Raw genomic sequence first — 21,538 nt, forward strand, 5'->3', positions numbered from 1 at the left:
ATGAGGGTAGTGCATTTGATGTAGTGTATATGGACTTTAGCAAGGCTTTTGATAAGGTTCCACATGGCAGACTGGTCACAAAGTTAAAAGCCCATGGGATCCAGGGCAAAGTGTCAAGTTGGATTCAAAACTGGCTCGGAGACAGGAAGCAGAGGGTAATGGTTGATGGATGTTTTTGTGGCCGGAAGGCGGAGTCCAGTGGGGTTCCGCAGGGCTCCGTACTAGGTCCCTTGCTTTTTGTGGTATATATCAATGATCTGGACTTGAATATAGGGGGTATGATTAAGAAGTTTGCAGATGATACTAAAATCAGCTGTGTGGTTGATACTGAAGAAGGAAGCTGTAGACTGCAGGAAGATATCAATAAATTGGTCAGGTGGGCAGAACAGTGGCAAATGGAATTCAATCCGGAGAAGTGTGAGGTAATGCATTTGGGGAGGGCTAACAAGGAAAGGGAATACACATTAAATGGGTAGTGTAGAGGAACAAAGGGACCTTGGAGTGCATATCCACAGATCCCTGACGGTAGCAGGCCAGGTAGATAAGGTGGTTAAGAAGGCATATGGAATGCATGCCTTTATTAGTGGCATAGAATACAAGAACAGGGGGGTTATGCTTCAACTGTATAAAACACTAGTTAGGCCTCAGCTAGAGTACTGTGTGCAGTTCTGGTCACATTACAGGAAAGATGTGATTGCACTAGGGAGGGTACAGAGGAGCTTTACAAAGATGTTGCCAGGAGTAGAGAATCTTAGCTATGAGGAAAGACTGGATAGGCTGGGTCTGTTTTCCTTGGAACAGAGAAGGCTGAGGGGAGACCTTATTGAGGTGTATAAAATTATGAGGGGCATAGATAAAGTGGATAGAAAGGACCTATTTCCCTTAGCAGAGGGGTCAAAACTAGGGGGCACAGATTTAAAGTAATTGGTGGAAGGTTTAGAGGGGGTTTGAGGGGAAATTTCTTCACCCAGAGGGTTGTGGGGGTCTGGAACTCACTGCCTGAAAGGGTGGTAGAAGCAGGAACCCTAAGCACATTTAAAAAGTAGTTGGATGTGCACTTGGGATGCTCTAACCTACAGCGCTACGGACCAAGAGCTGGGAAGTGGGATTAGGCTGGATAGCTCTTTGTTGGCCAGCGTGGACACGATGGGCCAAAATGGCCTCCTTCCATGCTGTAACTTTCTATGATTCTATGAGAATGCACAGACTCTTGCTGGGGTACAATTCCACTGGTTGTCCTCCAATACCATTCCACATGCAAGAGCTGGACAGTGAGTGCTTCCCCCATCATGAAGGGGAGGAGGAGATGGGCATTACAGACATGTTCACTTTCCAGCAGGAGGCACTGGGTGGAGATCTGGAACAGGAATCTGGGTTGGGTTTTAAGAAAGACTTGCATTTATATAGCACCTTTCACAACCTCAGGACATCCCAAAGTGCTTTACAGCCAAATGAAGTACTTTTGAAGTGTAGTCACTGTGGTAATGTAGGAAATGCACACAGCAAAGTCCCACAAACAGTAATGTGATTATGAACAGATAATTTTTTTAGTGATGTTGATTGAGGGATAAATACTGGTCGGGACACTGGGGATAACTCCCCTACTCTTCTTCGATATAGTGCAGTGGGATCTTGTCCACCTGAGAGGGCAGACGGGGCCTTGATTTAACATCTCACCCAAAAGATGGCAGTGCAGCACTCCCTCAGCCTAGATTTTTGTGCTCAAGTCTCTGGAGTGGGACTTGAACCCACAACCTTCTGACTTAGAGGCAAGAGTGCTACCAACTGAGCCACAACTGACACTTAGTCGCTGCAGCAATTGATATTCTCCTTCCCAAGCCCAGGGCACTGAAGTGAATTGTAGGACCCAACTGGCATCCTGGATGAGACCAGCTAATTCAGTCTAGACCAGGGGTTGAACCTGGGTCAACTGTACACTGCATTTGCCCATTGAATCATCAAGCAAATTCCCCCATTTCAATACAATGTGTGCTTCAATGTCCCATTTTTCTAGGTCAAGTACTAATTAAATATGCAAATAAGCCAATTCACATCTAGCCACATAAACTCAGTGTTGCCCTTACAACATTATATTCATTCCTCACCAATTATGCTGACCATTAGGTTAATTTATTTTGCATACCTGAAAAAAATTCTACAAAAATGGGTATGTGGCATTTAACAGTCTTACCCAGTTTAACAGTTTTATCCAACTTAACAGTTTTAGATCATTAAACTCATTAACTTCCCCTCTGTGATTGGAGAATCTGTGGTTTCTCCCCCCTCCTCTTCTCCCCACCCAACCTTGCCCTATTAAAATAGTTGCTGGTGTTTCAGCTTTCAATTCTTGTGTATTTGCAGTAATGTCTGCTTTACAAGATTTTATTTCTCTCTTAATTATTGCTATAAAAACCTTAAATACATGAGACACATATAACTGAAGTATTAACCCATCATGATGACTTACCCCACCCCTCCCCATAACTATTATTCAGAACCAGAAGTTCATTAACATTTGCAATTTTTAAACACAATGATTAAACTGTTAGAAATCCTGACTTACAGGTTGAGAAATGTTAAGACAAAATTGCTCCCAATGATTTAAAAAAACCATCCCCATATTTTTGAAAATGATAAACCATTTTTTTAAGAATCCCACATTTTGTCTTCAAGAACAGAGATTTCTGTTAATTGTGAGTAATCCTGATTTAAAACAGTACTTACCACGTTGTAACAGTTACAACTATACCCTATCCAACACCCACTTTCCAATGCCCAAAGGCAGCAGAAAGCACCTGATCAGATCCCGCCTCTCTGACAAGCTGATTGGTCCAACGAACATCCCCTCTTGTCTTCTGAATGGCTACCTGCGGTGTCAATCACCCAATGGTCCATTTCATCGGCCGCATCAATTGTAAATTGTTCAATATACATTCAGGAATTGTAAATGACTCGGGTAGATTTCTGAAACTGAATCTGATCTCAGTTGTACTATACTTCCGATATTTTTTCATGTTCATATTTTAAGTGACTATATGTTGGAAAGTTTGTCGTCGACAGTATTCAGTGATCAGCCTTAACTTAAAACAGATTAACCAGATTAGAGCAGGGATGGGCAATTATTTGGGTTGGAGGGCCACTTAACAAGTTCTGGTGAGCTGCTGAGGGCTGCACACCAATGTTCTCCTTAAGGTGCGCAACTCCTGCCGCTGGAAGAGATTTGTGCTTTCTCGAATTATTTGCAGAGAGCCCTCGATTCCTATTTTGAAGTCTAGCAGCAATACCAACCAGTTACCGAATGGCAAAACTAGATTTGTCTGGAGTACATGATCCCGTTTAAAACTTGTTCTTCAGTTCCTGTTATTGCAAAGTATGTAATATTTTGGTGTACATTTTCTCAGAGCAAGTACTTTTTAAAAATTCTCTCTTTGTAATTTTTTTCCGTGTTTGCATATGCTAACTTCATCAAGGGCTCCTCACTGCGATAAAAAAAATCAGAAACCTAAGCATGAAGAAGTTGGGCTGCCTGACCTGAGTATTTCCAGCATTTTCTGTTTTTATTTAAGAAGTTGGGCTTCTTGTGTGCTAGAGCGGGAAGTGAAAAAGAGAATGAGTGCATATTTGTTTTTTGGAAAAGAGGGTATATAAAAGGTTCAAACTGTGACAGGTTTAACTATGGAGCATTGTTAGCTTAAGGGCTTGGGTTTATTTATCATTAATTTGACCTCATTAAATGTCAACCTGCGTTCTTTTTGACCAAGTCACCGTATCAGCAAAGTTAGATCAGGAACTTTCTGATGCAAAGATGGATTATTTGCGAATACTTTGCTTTCTAACTTGAACAAATAGTATAGACCACAAATACCAAAAGTGGAAGGGGAGAAAATACCTTTCCTTTCAAAAAAGGAAAAAATACAGAGGGGATGGGTTTCACTTTCTGATACTTTTTATACACATCAAATAAATTTTGTATAGCTGTAGCATAACTTCTACCCCCTTGTATTCTAGTCCTCAACAACAACTTGTATTTATATAGCACCTTTAACATAGTAAAACGTCCCAAGGCACTGCACAGGAGTATTTTAAGGCAAAAAAATTGACTCTGAGCCATATAAGGATGAATTAGGGCAGGTGCTTGGTCAAAGAGGTAGGTTTTAAGGAGCATCTTAAAGGAGGATAGAGAGGCGGAGAGTTTTAGGCAGGGAATTCCAGAGCTTAGGGCCTGGGCAACAGAAGGCACGGCCACCAAAGATTGAGTGATTATAATCAGGGATGTTCAAGAGGGCAGAATTAGAGGAGCGCAGATAGCTTGGAGGGTTGTAGGGCGGAAGGAGATTATAGAGATAGGAAGGGGCGAGGCCATGGAGGGATTTGAAAACAAGGATGAGAATTTTGAAAACGAGGCGCTGCTTAACCGGGAGCCAATGTAGGTCCGCGAGCACAGGGCTGATGGGTGAACGGGACTTGGTGTGAGTTAGGACCTGGGCAGCCGAGTTTTGGATGACCTCAAGTTTATGTAGGATGGAATGTGGGAGGCCAGCCAGGAGTGCTTTGGAATAGTCAAGTCTAGAGGTAACAAAGGCATGGATGAGGGTTTCAGCAGCGGATGAGGTGAGGCAAAGGCGGAGACAGGCGCTGTTATGGAGGTGGAAGTAGGCGGTCTTTTGTTATGCTAGCTATAAAGGCCAGCATTCCATTAGCCTTTTTGATTATTTTCTGTACCTGTTTAGAGCATTACAAGGTCATGAACAGGTACAGAAAATAATCAAAAAGGCTAATGGAATGCTGGCCTTTATATCTAGAGGACTAGAATACAAGCAGGTAGAAGTTATGCTGCAGCTACACAAAGCCCTGGTTAGACCACACCTGGAGTACAGTTCTGGGCACCACCCCTTAGGAAGGATATATTGGCTTTGGAGAGAGTGCAGCGTAGGTTTACCAGAATGAAACTCAGACTCCAGGGGTGATCCGATCGAAGTTTTCAAGATATTAAGGGGAACAGATAGGGTAGATAGAGAGAAACTATTTCCACTGGTTGGGGAGTCTAGGACTAGGGGGCATCATCTAAATATTAGAGCCTGACCTTTCATGAGTATAATTAGGAAACTCTTCTACACACAAAAGGTGGTAGAAGTTTGGAACTCTCTTCAGCAACCGGCAACTGGTGCTAGATCAATTGTTAATTTTAAATCTGAGACTGATAGATATTTGTTAACCAAAGGTATTAAGGGATATGGGCCAAAGGTGGGTATATGGAGTTAGGTCACAGATCAGCCAAGATCTCATTGAATGGCGGAACAGGCTCGAGGAGCTAAATGGCCGACCTCTGTTCCTATGTAATCACAACTGACAGGAAAAATCTTTTTTTTTATGCTTGTGAGCTGATGCCTTAGCTCTTGCTTGGCCTGGCAATGCATTTGATTTGTTATGATTGGATGGTTGGAATAGGTTGCGGTTAAATAAGCAATGGGGATAAAAGTTGATTTCATTTCTCGCGTGACTGACTTTCAGAGTTGCACACCCCCATCAAGAGGCAAAAACAAAGACCCAGCAAGAAATGGGTTTAGGGGCCACGCTGCCATCGGTAAAAAGCCCTCGCCTGGAGTAGGGGGAGGGAGGCCGTGGCCCAATCTGCGACTGCAGACCACCTGATGTCCACCTCAGCCGCCGGTCTTTTTATCTTCACCTTGCGTCTCGAAGGCCCATTACTAGACTCCCCTGCTGCCTCGGAGACAATAACCCGCCTCCTGACATTACGTGGAGCAGGGACAGGCGTGGCGGATGTTCAGCCTCTAAGCCAGGCATTGGCGGGCCAGACAGAATCCATTGGTGGGCCATACACGGCCCGTGGGCCGTTTTTGCCCGCCACTCTGTTATTGAGACTGTGAGGGGTAGGGAGTTCCATCTGCTTTATATTATAAAAGTTTTGCATTTGATTTTTTAAACTAGGAACATATACTGTATTGTGAAGTTTGAAATGAAAATAGATAAAGAGGTGGTACTAGAAAGGCTGGCAGTACTTAAAGTCGGCAAGTCACCCAATCTGGATGAGATGCATCCTAGGTTGCGAAGGTAAATAAGATTAGAAATTGTGAAGGTGCTGGCCACAATCTTCCAATCCTCCTTAGATACAGGGGTGGTGCCAGAGGACTGAAGGATTGCAATTATTACACCCTTGTTCAAAAAGGGGGAGAAGAAGAAACCTAGCAATTACAGGCCAGTCAGTTTAACGTTGGTGGTGAGGAAGCTTTTAGAAACAATAATCTGGGAGAAAATTAACAGCCATTGGACAAGCATGAACTAATAAAGGAGAGCCAGCATGGATTTGTTAAGGGCAAATCATGTTTGACTAATTTGATTGAGTTTTTTGATGAGGTAACCGAGAGGGTGAATGAAAGAAAGAAAAAAAGATTTGCATTTATATAGCGCCTTTCACGACCTCAGGACGTCCCAAAGTGCTTCACAGCCAATGAAGTACTTTCTTCTGAAGTGGAGTCACTGTTGTAATGGAGGAAATGCGGAAGCTAATTTGCGCACAGCAAGAGCAAGCTCCCACAAACAGCAATGTGATAATGACCAGATAATCTGTTTTAGTGATGTTGATTGAGGGATAAATATTGGCCAGGACACCAGGGGTAATTTCCCCGCTCTTCAAAAAGTGCCATGGGATGAGGGCAGTGCAGTTGATGTTGTGTATATAGACTTTCAAAAGGCGTTTGATAAAGTACCACATATTAGGCTTGTTAGTAAAATTGAAGCCCATGGGATAAAAGGGACAGTAGCAGCGTGGATACAAAATTGGCTACAGGATAGAAAACAGAGTTGTGGTGAATGGCTGTTTTTCAGACCGGAGGGCGGTATACAGCGGTGTTCTCCAGGGATCAGTACTTGGACCACTGCTGTTTTTGATATACATTAATGACTTGGACTTTGGGGGGTACAAGGCACAAATTTCAAAATTTGCAAATGACACAAAACTTGCATGTGTAGTAAACAGTGGAGAAGATAGTAATAGACTTCAAGAGGACACAGACAGGCTGGTGAAATGGACAGACACATGGCAGATGAAATTCAATGCAGAAAAGTGTGAGCTGATACATTTTGGTAGGAAAAATAAGGAAAGACAATACAAGCTAAATGGTACAATTTTAAAGGGGCTGCAAGAACAGAGATCTAGGGGTGTTTGTGCACAAATCTTTGAAGGTGGCAGGAGAGGTAAGTATATGGGATCCTGGGCTTTATAAATAGAGACATAGAGTACAAATACCAGGAAGTTCTGCTAAACCTATATAAAACTAATTCAGCCCCAGCTGAAATATTGTGTTCGATTCTGGGCACCATACTTTAGGAAGGACATGAAGGCTTTGGAGAGAGTACAGAAGAGATTCACTAGAATGGCTCCAGGGATGAGGGATTACGGTTACGTGGATAGACTGGAGAAGCTGGGGTTGTTCTCCTTAGAGCATAGAAGGCTAAGAGGAGATTTGATAGAGGTGTTTAAAATCATGAAGGGTTTAGATAGAGTAAATAAAGAGAAACTGTTTCCAATGGCTGAAGGGTCGATAACCAGAGGGCACAGATTTAAGGTGATTGGCAAAAGAACCAGGGGCGACATGAGGAAATTTTTTTTCATACGAATGGTTAGGATTTGTAATGCACTGCCTGATAGGGTGGTGGAAATAGATTCAATAGTATCTTTCAAATGGGCATTGGATAAATACTTTAAGGATAAAAAATTGCAGGGATATGGGGAAAGAGCGAGGGAGTGGGACTAACTGGATTGCTCTTCGAAAGAGCCGGTGCAGACTCGATGGGGTAAATGGCTTCCTTCTATGCTGTACTATTCTATGATTCTATAGATGTAACTTATCGCTGCATCCTGTCTTGGGACCTAACAGTAGAGCAACATGCACAAAATACTGTTCCAAGTCATTGCATGTTAACTATAACACAAAGCCATAATAATATATATAGGAACGTAGGTTCCGCCATTCAATCAGATCATGGCTGATCTGTACCTCAGCTCCATTTAACCATCTTTGATCCATATCCCTTGATACTCTTGCCTAACAAAAATCGATTGATCTCAGTTTTTGAAAATTTCAATTGACCCAGCAACCGCAACCTTCTGAGGGAAAGAGTCCCAGATTTCCACTACTCTTTGTGTGGGGAAAAAAAATGCTTCCTGATTTCACAATGGTTCACTTTGGGATGTTGAGAGCCAAGCTTTTAATAACCAAGTTGAGTTTTGGAAAATTCATTTGTCTGATAAGAAATAAATTGATCAATAACACATTTACAGGCCTAGTCTGAAAGGATGTTTCAAAGAAACCCCCTCCACTTCAAAGGAAGGCGGTAAGGGGAGGAGGGGTATGTCCGGACAACAGTCCTAGGCTTTACAATTCACTGACTTCAACCATATGCTTCCATGCCTTGGCAACAAGACAGAATTAGTAGGGCAAGGGTGTATGCCAGGTGAAAGATTATCAATAAACTTAGTTTAAAATGTCTGAGAAGGAGCTCCAAGACTCTGGAACACTTGTTTTCAAGTTGCAGAAATAAATTGTGTGTAAGTTAAGCACTTACACAGAATTTCTGTTGCAGCCACTTTGCTGCTGTGTAAATTATTTCTAGTAATGAATTTAACTGGTAATCTTAGCCTGAACTATACACTATTACAATGTGATGTTTTCCCACCTATCAAAGAGGTCAGGTATGCACAGTAGGCATCTCGTGCAAAATAACTTGGTAAAAGGCTGATTGTTAATGCTGAGGCACACTAAACTCATTCACTCCACTCAACTTCATAAGTGAACATGAGTGTTGGAGAATAAGCTCATATTATAACGGGCCTGCCTCACTCCTCCAAGTTATGGGGTGGAGCCATGGGGTTACAGTCAAAAACAACCACTCATTGATTCAATGGACCATTAAATTTATGTTTGTACACTTTGAAAGTCTTACGTGACAAGGTTTCCTCACCAAAGGCAATTAAGTAAGAGAAGACTGCAATACACACCTCAACCAGGTCAGCATCAGTGGCAGTCAGGAAAACTTTCTTACGTTTTCTTAATAATGTGCGTCAAACTTACTCTCGAGGGAGAACCGCAATCTTCTGTTCCGTTAAGAGTCACATCCCATTTCCCACGCTCTCGCTCCCCAGTTTACAGTACCCAATCCATGAGGCCAGTTTTGTACCAAAGACTCGCAATCTGCTGGGACGTAGACCAAGAAAACAATTTCACTTGAGTCCTTAATGGCCATTAGGGAGGGAAGACTTTCATCTAACCTCTCTTGACTGCTCTTGAACAGGGTGGCCTTTAAGATCTGGAAAAGAAATACATGGTGTAGATTTCCTGAGAATGATAATGAGAGGATCCATATCGACTTAACTGCTTCTTTTGGAATTTCAAATGCCAAATGATCCAGGAGCTGATTGAGTTTCAATGGAACATTTCAACTTTAGACAGCAGACCACTGATTGGAAGATAACCCCAGGGATGTGAAGTCAATCACATCCTTTCATTTTTACCAATATTCTTTGTTTTATATGAGCCCAGAAGAATCACTAAAGTGCATCTATCTGATCGGACATCACAATGGAATCAGTGATTGAGTTACTGTGTGTGTGGTTTGATGCTCTACTTCTGTGGACAACAGGCCTTTAATTAATGGTGGCCAGAGCTATAACTCCAGCTACCGGGAGATTAGTTTATGAAACTGAGTTAAACGCAGTTAAAGGGATGCTGCTGTATACTATCAGTTTGTGCAGCTTTTTGTTCATGCTTTCTCCTTTTCTGAAAGCATTGACTCCTTACTGAGGATGGACCACAGGTAAACCCCCACCCCAGTACTTCACCCAGCCGGCCTCCCCTACATTCCCCCAACCCCGGTACTTCATCCAGCCGGCCTCCCCTGCCCTCCCTGAGCCCCCACCCCTGGTTTGTCACCCAGCTAGTTCCTTTTTGCTTTCCTTCTAGTTTGTGATTTAATTTCTGTATTCATACTTTAATTTTTTTTCCAATAATATTTCAACATTTTCTTTCACCTTTCCCCTCATCTGTCCTGAAGGTGCTGGCTCTAGCTGAGGTACAAGTTCCCCAGGCACTGACTCACTACAGTAGGTTCTGACACTCACTGGAGCTGACTTGCTGAGGTATGTTTTCCCCAGCTGTTGACTTTTACTGAAGTACAGCTTCCTGTGCGCTGACTCTTGCTGAGGTGTAGTTACCTGAGCCCTGACTCTCTCTGGGGTACAGTGCTTTAACTCTTACTGGGGTACAGTGCTTTAACCATTACTGGGGGTACAGTTCCCTGGGTGTTGATTTGCGCTGGTGTACGGTTTCCCAGACATAGACTCTTGCTGCGGTATAGTTCCCCAGATGTTAACTCTTGATGGTGTATATTTCCCCAGACATTGACTCTCACTGGGGTTCCCGGGGCACTGACTGTTGCTGGGGTACAGTTCCAAGGGTGGTGATATTCGCTGGGGTACAGTTTTTGACAGATGCTGACTTTTGCTGGGGTACAGGTTCTGTGAACAATTGCTGCTCCCTGTTACCTTACCAATGGCTATTCTCCACGTGTGAGCCTAGACAATAAATGTCGGAAGACTGTTTGAACATGGGAGGCATCACAGCTAAGCCCAATCCAGTCCTTACCTAACATCCATACACATGAATTTTCCAGCAGGGGTCAGTGGATAGTGACCAGGAGCGAGGACCCTAGCTTTACTGACCCTAGATTTATTTTTCCCCCTTCCCTAACTCAGGAACACTGCATGCCCAACTACTGTACCAGCATAGATGAGATCAGTACAGGGCAGCAATGAAATCTCAGACTTTGCTAGTCTGTATGATTCAGTACCCCGCTGGGTGATGCATTTACCCATTAAGCCCTCAGGTGAGCTAATCTAACCATTCTCCCCAAATATCCCAGTTAGAGCTTTCTTTGGTCGTTCTTTGACTTTCAGGAGATGGGGGGAACATTGAAGGTGAATGCCATTAAAAAAGATATAATAGGAACATGTTTTGGAGCTAAACTTGGAGCAGAGGGGTATTTTATAAAGTTCTATATTTCAGCTATTAATTCAATGGCTCTCAATTGGAAAATTCTACAAGCTCTCAGCCAGGCCACCAGATGGAGCACTTTGTGATGGCAGAGGATAGAAAAGCACATTCCGGCAGACAGTGACGTTGATAGAACTCAGAGCCATGGTTATTGTCCAAATGGGCATCGTATGTTTTCCAGTAAATAACCCTGTGATACAGTGGTACATTGTTAATGATAGGGCAGCCTATTCCTGTCCAAGGGAAATTGCAACACGTTGTTGAACACAAATAAAGAGAGTTGGGAGAATTTCCGAGCTGTGTAACAGGAAATTAAAATGGCACCAAGGATAGAGGAAAATTAAACTAGTCTGCAGGATGGGATATCCAAACAGAGGCCCATGGATCCCTCGAGTCCTGGCAATCCTCAAACCCAGGAAACTCAGTCCTGTTTGTCCTTCTATTTCTTATTTGCTAGTTTATCTTATTTGAAATTTTTTCAGCCTGGAGATTTGGAAAGGGCTGTTCTTAATGTTGCCTCACTGGTGGATAGGTCATAAATCAGAAAGCTTGGACACCACTGATGTAGGTGGATCTCAAAAGACAGGATGTCCTAGCTGGGCTGTGAATGGCATTTTGCATTCCTGAATTTTTTTGTAGAGGTGATAAGGACAAGTAAGGCTCAAATGAATGAATGTTACCTGCTCTTTTAACATTAAGCAAACTTTCTATCAGCCTAGAAGGGTGAGCAGGTTTTTGAAACCCAAGGACTAGTTCAGCTCCAGTGTCCAAACCAAGCCGGAAACCAAGGAGCGTAGACACGGCGGTGCTTCCAAATTCTCGACAACATCGATTATTGTTAGGTAAGGACATCAAGGGATGTGGGACTTAGGTGGGTAAATGGAGTTGAGGTACAGATCAGCCATGATCTAATTGAATGGTGGATTAGGCTCAAGGTGCTAAATGGCCTACTCCTGTTCCTACGTACCTAACTCTTGGCTGGTTCGAGTACTGCCCAGGCTAAAGGTGGAGCAGATCTCAGTGTCCTAAACCCCAGCAAATGGCCATCCTTCCCGATCGTCCACCACAGTGAGAAGGAAGTGGGCATCTTTGTTAACAATGTTGTTTGGATGCAGAGCAGGGGCAGTGGTGCCATGAGGACCAGCTTGAAAGAGTGAGTCAATATTCTGAAAGTCCTCCTGTTGTGTGCACAACCCTTCCTTGCAGCACAGCTGAATGAGAAAGAGTTTTTATCATCCTGAACAATATTAATACAGACCTCACAACACTTGGGAGACCTGCACTTCATACAGTAGAAGGGCTGGACACCTGCCCTTAAGGATCATATTTCACCTGTGCCCAGCAGGGAGCAGAGCTGTTTACCTATTTATATGCAGTGCTAGGGATACTTCCAACAGATTCAATACATCAGATCCAAGATGTTGTAAAATTGATGATGCAAAATTGAACTCAGGGTAGTAATTCTGCAGATCCAACTCTGCACCTCTCCCACTGCCCACATGGCCAGAAATGGATTCCTGCCCATCTGGGCGCCAAGTGCAAAATATTTTCCCCTGTCAATTAATGATACTGCCTGGCAAAGACTGCTGAAATATGGTGCCTTCTAGAAAACTCTGGCCCCATGCTTCCTTCAGTATAAATAAACTTTGAACGATCCCATGTCACGCTCCCCTCATTTGGTAAATGTAGTGCCCAGTGCGTAACTGAGCCACATAGGGTCCAGATTCTGGTCTGTGCTGGGCGAAGGGTGAGGGTGCTACAATTGGTCTCAGCACCCATGGACCAGGGAGAGGAAAAAATCTGCCCGGGTCCCTGCTCCTGGTCACACTCCAGTGACTTCTGCTGAAAAGTGTCCATGTGGGCATGCCAAGTGAGGACAGGATCAGACTCGGCTGTGAAGTGTCTTCCTCAATAGTCGGCTGACATTCAGTTGCCACTATGGCGGGGCACAACATTAGCCTGTCCCTTGCCTGCGTCCCTGATCTTGGCCCATTTCCTGAGGAAGGGTCTAATGGAATCGCTTACTCTTTTATTAAACACACTAGGAAACGTGACCATTTAAATTTTTAAAGCTTCCACTGCAGCTCATAGTAATGCGAAGGCTCTAATAATGGGAAGTATATAGTATGATATTATCCTGACATTTACACCCTATATTACTTCCAGCATAAAATCCCAGAAGTGGCTTTGGATAGCAGGCTGAATGATACACGTCCAATTTTCCACTCCTGCTTGCCAAGGTTGCACAGGTGCAACACACCAGGAAAATCGGCCCCTCATTGTCACAGTCACTCGGGTGAGATACCTGAAGACGGCCTGTGCTCTGACCTTCGGGGGGGGGGGGGCGGGGAGCGGGGAAGTTGGAGAAGAGGTTTCCATGTCTCTTGATCACGGCACCCTCAGAGGAACCCAATACGGAACAGGCAGACCAGTCTAAACGGCATCGTTTTAATCAGACACTGCTCCCTGTGAGAGATGTCTATAAACAAGTGCTGTGTTTATGTGCTAACAGATTTTTCACATAGTTGCTTTCCCCTTTGTTTCTAAATAAAGCTGGAGTCCTTTTATACACATATCAGTTCACTTATCCTCGTCTGTTGACTCTGGCAACCTTCAGCCCAATTCACTGAAGCTGCCAGTGTCCTGCATACTTTCCTTCTCTCCTTCCCACTTATGCCAGTTTTCTCTCTGCCTTTCCTGAAGGGAGTGTCGCTTCCTGGGGTACAAGTTCCACAGGAGCCAGTCATTCTTAATGTGCCAGTCTTCACACTGAGGCCTGAATTTTCTGTTGCCAGACACCTGTTGTGGCATAAATTGGGCAGCCAGTCACTGAAAATGGGGGGGGGGGGGGAGGGGGTTCTGTCCCACTGGAAATTCACTCACTTCTTGCCCCAGCAAGCACCAATGGTTGTGAAAGCACCCACCTCAAACTGGGCCTGTCAATCTAACTTATTTCCCATTCACTGATTTGCAGTAGGTCTGTCAATAAAACCTGGTATCCCCCTCCTCTCAAGAGCAGCTTCTTGGTTGAGAATGCTGGATGCATCCAGCAAGTCAGGCAGCATCTGTGGATAAAGGAAAAAAAGTTAACTTTTCAGGTATAGCCCTTCGTCAGAACTGGAAGATATGACAGGTCAACAGTTTATATGAAGGAACAAAGCAAGGGACAGGGGAAGACCACATAAACAAGAAAAGAAGAATGCCATGTAAAGGGATTAGATGGAGAACAGGAGATGGTTAAATGAGAGAAGTGATAATACCGTAAGACAAAAGGGGGCATGATGAGAGAAATAGAAGACACATACAAGACTCAGAAAAAGTGAGAATAGTTACAGCAGGATAGCTAAGTGGAACTGGAAGCATGAAAAACTGGCAAAGTGGAGCAGGCTCCCATGGCTCAGAAGTCTGGTGGAAGAAAAAGGCAGGTTGACACCAGGGGTGCAGACCACCCCGCTGCCAGTGTAACGATGGGGTATCCCCACTCCAAGCATCAACCACTCCCTCCCCAATCCCCGTAAGCACTGATATACCCATCCTACATTATCAACACCTATTATCAGAGAGAAAATGGGAGCTAAGGACCAAAGTTGTTAAAGTCAATGGGCCAGATTTTGTTGTCAAAGTAACGGTGAGGCTAATGGTGCTCGTCGTTGTTTATGCGTAAATGGTACAGCAACTTCAGGCGAGAGGCAGATGCGCGGTTAAACACCAATTTCCAAAAGTTTCTGTCAGAGTTGCTTGTAATAGACTCCACATTTGTAATAGTAAATTTTCAGTGGCAGAGAGTTGATTGGCAGTAATTAGTAATTATCATGTCGTTAAAAAGGTACTTATGCTTGAAATGGACAAGACTTAATTTTCTGTGACAAGTTTAGTTCGTATTGACCGCACAAGTACAGCAACTTGACGACATTCAATGCATTTCACTGGGAAGCCAGACATTGAGATGCTGTTTTCGCAAAGTTAATGGTGGAGCGGCGGAACTTGGACAGCAACTTTTGGATATCGCCATTTAACTGCGCATCTGCTCCTTGCCTGAAGTTACTGTACCTTTTGCGCATAAATAATGTAGAGTGCCATTAGCCTCACATTATTTTGACAGCAAAATCTGGGCCGATGTTGGAGATTTTAAAAATGTCAAATTTAAAATTCTTACTTTTTTTTTTACTTTTCATTTCTGTCTCTTTCTCTCTCTCTCTCTTAATCTAATCTTTCTTTCCCTCTCTCTATTTCTCTTTCTGTACCTGATTTGACCTTGAATTCACCCACTCTAATTTACACTTCCTTCACAATCCTATCGTTATTTATTTCTCATTCCTTCAATCTGATTGGTTAAGGAGATACACAGTTGGTTGCCCTGTTCACTCAGGTGAAGAAAATAATGGCACTAAAGAGTGACAAATCCCGAGGACCAGATGGTTTCCATCCCAGGGTTTTAAAGGAAGTAGGTGAGCAGATTACAGATGCCCTAACTATAATCTTCCAAAGTTCTCTTGATGCAGGAACCGTTCCTTTAGATTGGAAAATTGTGCATGTCACTCCGCTGTTTAAGAATGGCGAGAGAGGGAAACCAGGGAATTATAGACCAGTTAGCTTAACATCTGTTGTCGGGAAATTGCTAGAGTCTATAATTAAGAATAGGGTGACTGAACACCTCGAAAATTTTCAGTTGATCAGAGAGAGCCAGCATGGATTTGTGAAAGGTAGATCATGCCTGACAAACTTGATTGAATTTTTTGAGGAAATGACTAAAGTAGTGGACAGGGGAATGTCTATGGATGTTATTTATATGGACTTCCAGAAGGCATTTGATAAAGTCCCACATAAGAGACTGTTAACTAAGATAAAAGCCCATGGCAAATTATTGACCTGGTTAGGAAATTGGCTGAGCGGCAGGAGACAGAGAGTAGGGATAATGGGTAGGTATTCTAATCGACAGGATGTGACTAGTGGCGCAGGGATCTGTGTTGGGGCCTCAACTATTCACAATATATATTAACAACTTAGATAGAGTCACAGAGTTATACGGCACAGAAAGAGGCCCTTCGGCCCATCGTGTCCGCGCCGGCCATCAAGCCCTATCCTAATCCCATTTTCCAGCACTTGGTCCGTAGCCTTGTATGCTATGGCGTTTCAAGTGCTCATCTAAATGCTTCTTAAATGTTGTGAGGGTTCCTGCCTCTACCACCCTTTCAGGCAGTGAGTTCCAGATTCCAACCACCCTCTGGGTGAAAAAGTTTTTCCTTAAATCCCCTCTAAATCTCCTGCCCCTTACCTTGAAACTATGCCCCCTGGTTATTGACCCCTCTACTAAGGAGAAAAGTTCCTTTCTATCTATCCTATCTATGCCCCTCATAATTTTGTACACCTCAGCCTTCTCTGCTCTAAGGAAAACAACCCCAGCCTGTCCCCAGCCTGTCCAGTCTCCTCATAGCTAAAGCGCTCCAGCCCAGGTAACATCCTGGTGAATCTCCTCTGCACCCTCTCCAATGCAATCACATCCTTCTTATACTGTGGCGACCAGAACTGCACACAGTATTCCAGCTGTGGCCTAACTAGCGTTTTGTACAGCTCCATCATAACCTCCCTGTTCTTATATTCTATGCCTCGGCTGATGAAGGCAAGTATCCCATATGCCTTTTTAACCACATTATCTACCTGTCCTGCTGCCTTCAGGGATCTATGTACATGCACACCAAGGTCCCTTTGATCCTCTGTCTTTCCGAGGGTCCTACCATTCATTGTGTATTCCCTTGCCTTGTTAGTCCTCCCAAAATGCATCAACTCACACTTTTCAGGGTTAAATTCCATTTGCCAATGTTCTGCCCATCTGACCAACCCATCTATATCGCCCTGTAGCCTGAGGCTTCCCTCCTCATTATTTACCACTCCACCAATTTTTGTGTCATCTGCGAACTTACTGATCATACCTCCTACATTCATATCTAAATCATTAATGTACACTACAAACAGCAAGGGACCCAGCACCGATCCCTGCGGTACACCACTGGACACAGGCTTCCAGTCACAAAAACAACCTTCCACCATCACCCTCTGCCTCCTGCCACTAAGCCAATTTTGGATCCAATGTGCCAAATTGCCCTGGATCCCATGGGCTCTTACCTTCTTGACCAGTCTCCCATGCGGGACTTTGTCAAAAGCCTTTCTGAAGTCCATGTAGACTACATCAACTGTACTACCTTCATCCACACACCTAGTCACCCCCTCGAAAAATTCAATCAAATTGGTTAGTCATGATCTCCCCCTGACAAAGCTATGCTGACTATCCTTGATTAATCCTTGCCTCTCCAAGTGGAGACTAATTCTGTCCCTCAGAATTTTTTCCAATAGTTTCCCTACCACTGATGTTAGGCTCACTGGCCTGTAATTCCCTGGTTTATCCCTACTACCCTTCTTGAATATGATGGCATAGAAAGTCATATATCCAAATTTGCCGTTGACACAAAGATAGGCGGCATTGTAGATGAAAGCATAAAATTACAAAGGGATATTGATAGATTAACTGAATGGGCAAAACTGGCAAATAGATTTCAGTGTAGGCAAATGTGAGGCCATCCACTTGGACCAAAAAGGATAGAATAGGGTTCTTTCTAAATGGTGAAAACAGTGGAGGTCCAAAGAGACTTGAGGTTCCAGGTACATAGATCATTAAAATGTCATGAACAGGTACAGAAAATAATCAAAAAGGCTAATGGAATGCTGGTGTTTATATCTAGAGGACTAGAATACAAGGGGGTAGAAGTTATGCTGCAGCTATACAAAACCCTGGTTAGACCACACCTGGAGTACTCTGAGCAGATCCGGGCATCACACCGTAGGAAGAATATATTAGCCATGGAGAGAGTGCAGCGTAGGTTTACCAGAATGATACCCAGTGTTTACTAAGGAGGTGGATGCTGACAAAATATCAGTAGAAGTGGAAAAGGTAGAAGCAATGGAAGGGGTGAAAATTGATAGACAGGATGTACAAGAAAGGCTGGGGATGCTTAAAGTGGATAAGTCACCTGGTCCAGATGGCTTGCATCCCAGGTTGCTAAGGGAATTGGGGGTGGAGATAACGGAAGGGCTTGCCATAATTTTCCAATCTTCCCTAGATGCGGGGGAGGTGCCTGAGGCATGCAAAGTGGCAAATGTGACACCATTGTTCAAGGGTGTAAGGACAATCCTAGTAACTACAGGCCAGTCAGTTTAACATCAGTGGTGGGTAACGTTTTAGAAACAATAATCAAGGAAAGAATTAATGGGCACTTGGAGAGATTTAAGCTAATTAAGGAGAGCCAACACATGTTTGACTAATCTAATTGAATTTTTTGATGAAGTAACAGGGATGGTTGATGAAGGGAATGCAATGGATGTTGTCTACATGGATTCTCGGAAGGCGTTTGACAATGTACCACATAGAAGGTTGGTTAACAAAATTGAGGCTCATGGAATAGGTGGGTCAGTGGCAGCTTGGATAAGGAATTGGCTTAAGGACAGAAAACAGTGAGTTGTGGTAAATGGCTGTTTTTCAGACTGGAGGATGGTAGACAGTGGTGTTCCCCAAGGGTCAGTGCTGGGGCCATTGCTTTTTCTGATATATATAAATGACCTGGATATTGGAATTCAGAGTAGAATTTCTAAATTTGCCGATGACCCTAAACTTGGGGGTGTGGCAAACAGTGATGATGATACCAATCGACTGCAGCAGGATATAGAAAGGCTAGCAGAATGGGCAGACAAGTGGCAGATGGAATTTAATAGAGAAGTGTGAGGTGATGCATTTTGGCAGAAGGAACAGGGAGAGGCAACATACACTTAATGGCACAGTTTTAAAGAGTATGCAGAGACAGAGAGACCTGGGAGTTAATGTGCATAGGCCCCTGAAGGTGGCGGGACATATTGAGAGAGTGGTTAGCAAAGCATATGGGATCTTGAGCTTCATAAATAGAGGTATTGAGTACAAAAGTAGAGAAGTTATGCTGAACCTTTATAAAGAGCTGGTTAGGCCACAACTCGAGTATTGCGTCCAGTTCTGGTCACCACACTTTAGGAAGGATGTAAAGGCACTTGAGAGGGTGCAGAGGAGATTTACCAGAATGGTTCTGGGAATGGGGGATCTTAGCTACAAGGACAGGTTGGAGAAGCTGGATTTGTTTTCATTAGAGCAAAGGAGGTTGCGGGGTGATTTGATCGAGGTGTACAAGATTATGATGGGTTTGGATAGGCTAGACGGGGAAAGGCTGTTCCCACTAGTTGATGGTACAAGGACTAGGGGACACAGATTTAAGGTTTTGGGCAAGAGATACGGGGGGACATGAGGAAAAACTTTTTTACGCAGCGAGTGGTGATGACCTGGAACTCGCTGCCGACGGAAGTGGTGGAAGCGGACACACTCAATGTTTTCAAGGGGAGACTGGACAGGCACTTGAGGGAAATAAACTTGCAGGGCTACGGGGATAGAGCGGGGGAATGGGACTGACTGAATTGCTCTACAGAGAACCGGCACAGACTCAATGAGCCGAATGGCCTCCTTCTGTGCCTTTATGACTCTAAGACTTCAAGGGTTAAGTTACGAGGAGAGATTATACAAATTAGGGTTGTATTCCCTAAAATTTAGAAGGTTAAGGGGTGATCTGATTGAAGTTTTCATGATATTAAGGGGAACAGATAGGGTGGATAGAGAGAAACTATATCTACTTGTTGGGGATTCTAGGACTCGGGGGCATAGTCTAAAAATTAGAGCCAGGCCTTTTAGGAGTGAAATTAGGAAACACTTCTACACACAAAGGGTGGTAGAAGTTTGGAACTCTCTTCCGCAAACGTCAATTAGTGCTACATGAATTGTTAATTTTAAATCTGAGATTGATAGCTTTTTGTTAACCAAGGTATTAAAGGATATGGGCCAAAGGCAGGTATATGGAGTTAGGTCACAGATCAGCCATTATCTCAGTGAATGGCGGAACAGGCTCGAGGGACTTAATGGTCTACTCCTGTTCCTATGTTCCTGGGTCCCAGATGCCCGGTTTCCCTCGCTGCGATGTTTGTGGCTTGCACTTTCAGCAACTTAGTGGGCAAAAATGTTTTGAGCTGGAGGGTGCAGGGTCAAGTCTAACGAACAGCAGATACCATTAGATACCCTGCTACAGAAAAATATGACCCAATATTTATGTACCAAGATGAGATGCTGTTCATCGAGCTTCTTGACAGATACCCAATGCCAGGCTCAAATGAATAGTGTCATCCCATTGATAATAGATGTGGATGCTCGTAGCATGTCCAAAACACGATAACGGGTTCATTGTGCAACATATCTTCAATACCTAATTCAGTAACATATAAGCTCCTCTCTGTCTCAGCAGCTGCAGCATATGGCTGTAGGATAATTTTAAACCACTTTAATTAAAACAAAACCAGAAGATGCTGGAAAGACTCAGAAGGTCAGGCAGCATCTGCGGAGCAAGCAGACAAGTTGATGTTGAGAGTTCGGATCCTTTGTCAAAACAGGGATGTAACTATTTTCAAATCCTTTCCGTAAGAAAACCATCAAAAAAAATCTGAAAGCTGACACTCAGTTCCACAATGCCTCAATAAACTCAGCCCTAGTTCCATTTTAATGGGGCCCTTTCACGTGCTGCGTGCAGGCTGCGATAAGATAACCCCACCTCCTGATAACATCACCCTCCCTGGTTTTTCTGGACAGCAAGAAAACGAGAGTAAAAAAAAAATGGGCCAGAATTTGCGGTGGGTATGACGGTGTACTCAGAGTATGCCATCATACCGCCTTTGAAATGGACCGCAAGTTCGGAATTTCCTCATGAGCTTGCGCATGCACTAAATCCCGAACTTGCAATTTGTCAAGTTATGACTTGATGGATCATCCGCTCCGCCTTGGAAATCCCAATTGCTGGTGTGGGGTTGGGCTAACTGCCCACCAATTACATATGAAAATTTTACAGCTGATGCAAACAGGCACAGGGCCTGTTTGCATCAGCGTAAGGGGATACCGCAAAAGATCCAAAGCATCGTCCGGCATGCATTTAGCTTATTTAGCTCACATAAAAGTGAAATTGTTAGTTTGATTTGTCTACACATTTTATTGAAATCCTGATTTGAAACTTGGTGCTGTCATTTCGCCAGTTTTTGTGTGTGGGACAATCTGAATTCAACCCATACTAAATTCCAAATAAAGAACGAAATGTTAAACCTAACTATATATTTATATTGTAGGAACGGAGGTTCCTAACTAAATAATTCAGCTCAACTCGATGGATTAAAAGACTGGAATTTAATAACAACGAAGTTTGCTGGATGTTACAAGGAGGAAATCAAAACACGTTCGTTCAAGATGCCAGGTAGTCGAAGACTGCTGGAAAGTTCTCTAAGCTGACGTCATGACGTCCCCACGTTCTTCGCGCCACTGGTGGTCACGTGATCGGCGTCATGATGTCACCACGCAGGATAAAGGC

At 43.7% G+C, this 21,538-nt stretch overlaps 1 protein-coding gene across 9 annotated transcripts in view; it reads right to left on the minus strand.

Moving 5' to 3' along the window:
* LOC147108288 (beta-1,3-galactosyl-O-glycosyl-glycoprotein beta-1,6-N-acetylglucosaminyltransferase-like) overlaps nt 1–21,538 on the minus strand; it is an 82,340-nt gene that overhangs the window by 11,319 nt on the left and 49,483 nt on the right. For 2 of the 9 annotated variants that reach the window (XM_086004855.1, XM_086004861.1), the window contains 2 exons: nt 13,994–14,134; nt 9,093–9,327 (listed from right to left, as the gene is read on the minus strand). The exons of 3 other annotated variants lie outside the window; for them this stretch is intronic. The gene's annotated coding sequence lies outside the window, so the exon portion shown is untranslated. Of the gene's footprint in view, nt 1–2,724; nt 2,811–9,092; nt 9,328–12,036; nt 12,281–13,993; nt 14,135–21,538 lie in introns of those variants that run through there. 4 more of the 9 variants (XM_086004856.1, XM_086004858.1, XM_086004857.1 and 1 more) reach the window with 3 other exon arrangements.

The sequence above is a fragment of the Somniosus microcephalus genome, chromosome 13 (assembly GCF_052327205.1).
Source record: "Somniosus microcephalus isolate GS21.2 chromosome 13, FLI_Smic_1.0, whole genome shotgun sequence".
Classification (NCBI taxonomy): domain Eukaryota; kingdom Metazoa; phylum Chordata; class Chondrichthyes; order Squaliformes; family Somniosidae; genus Somniosus; species Somniosus microcephalus.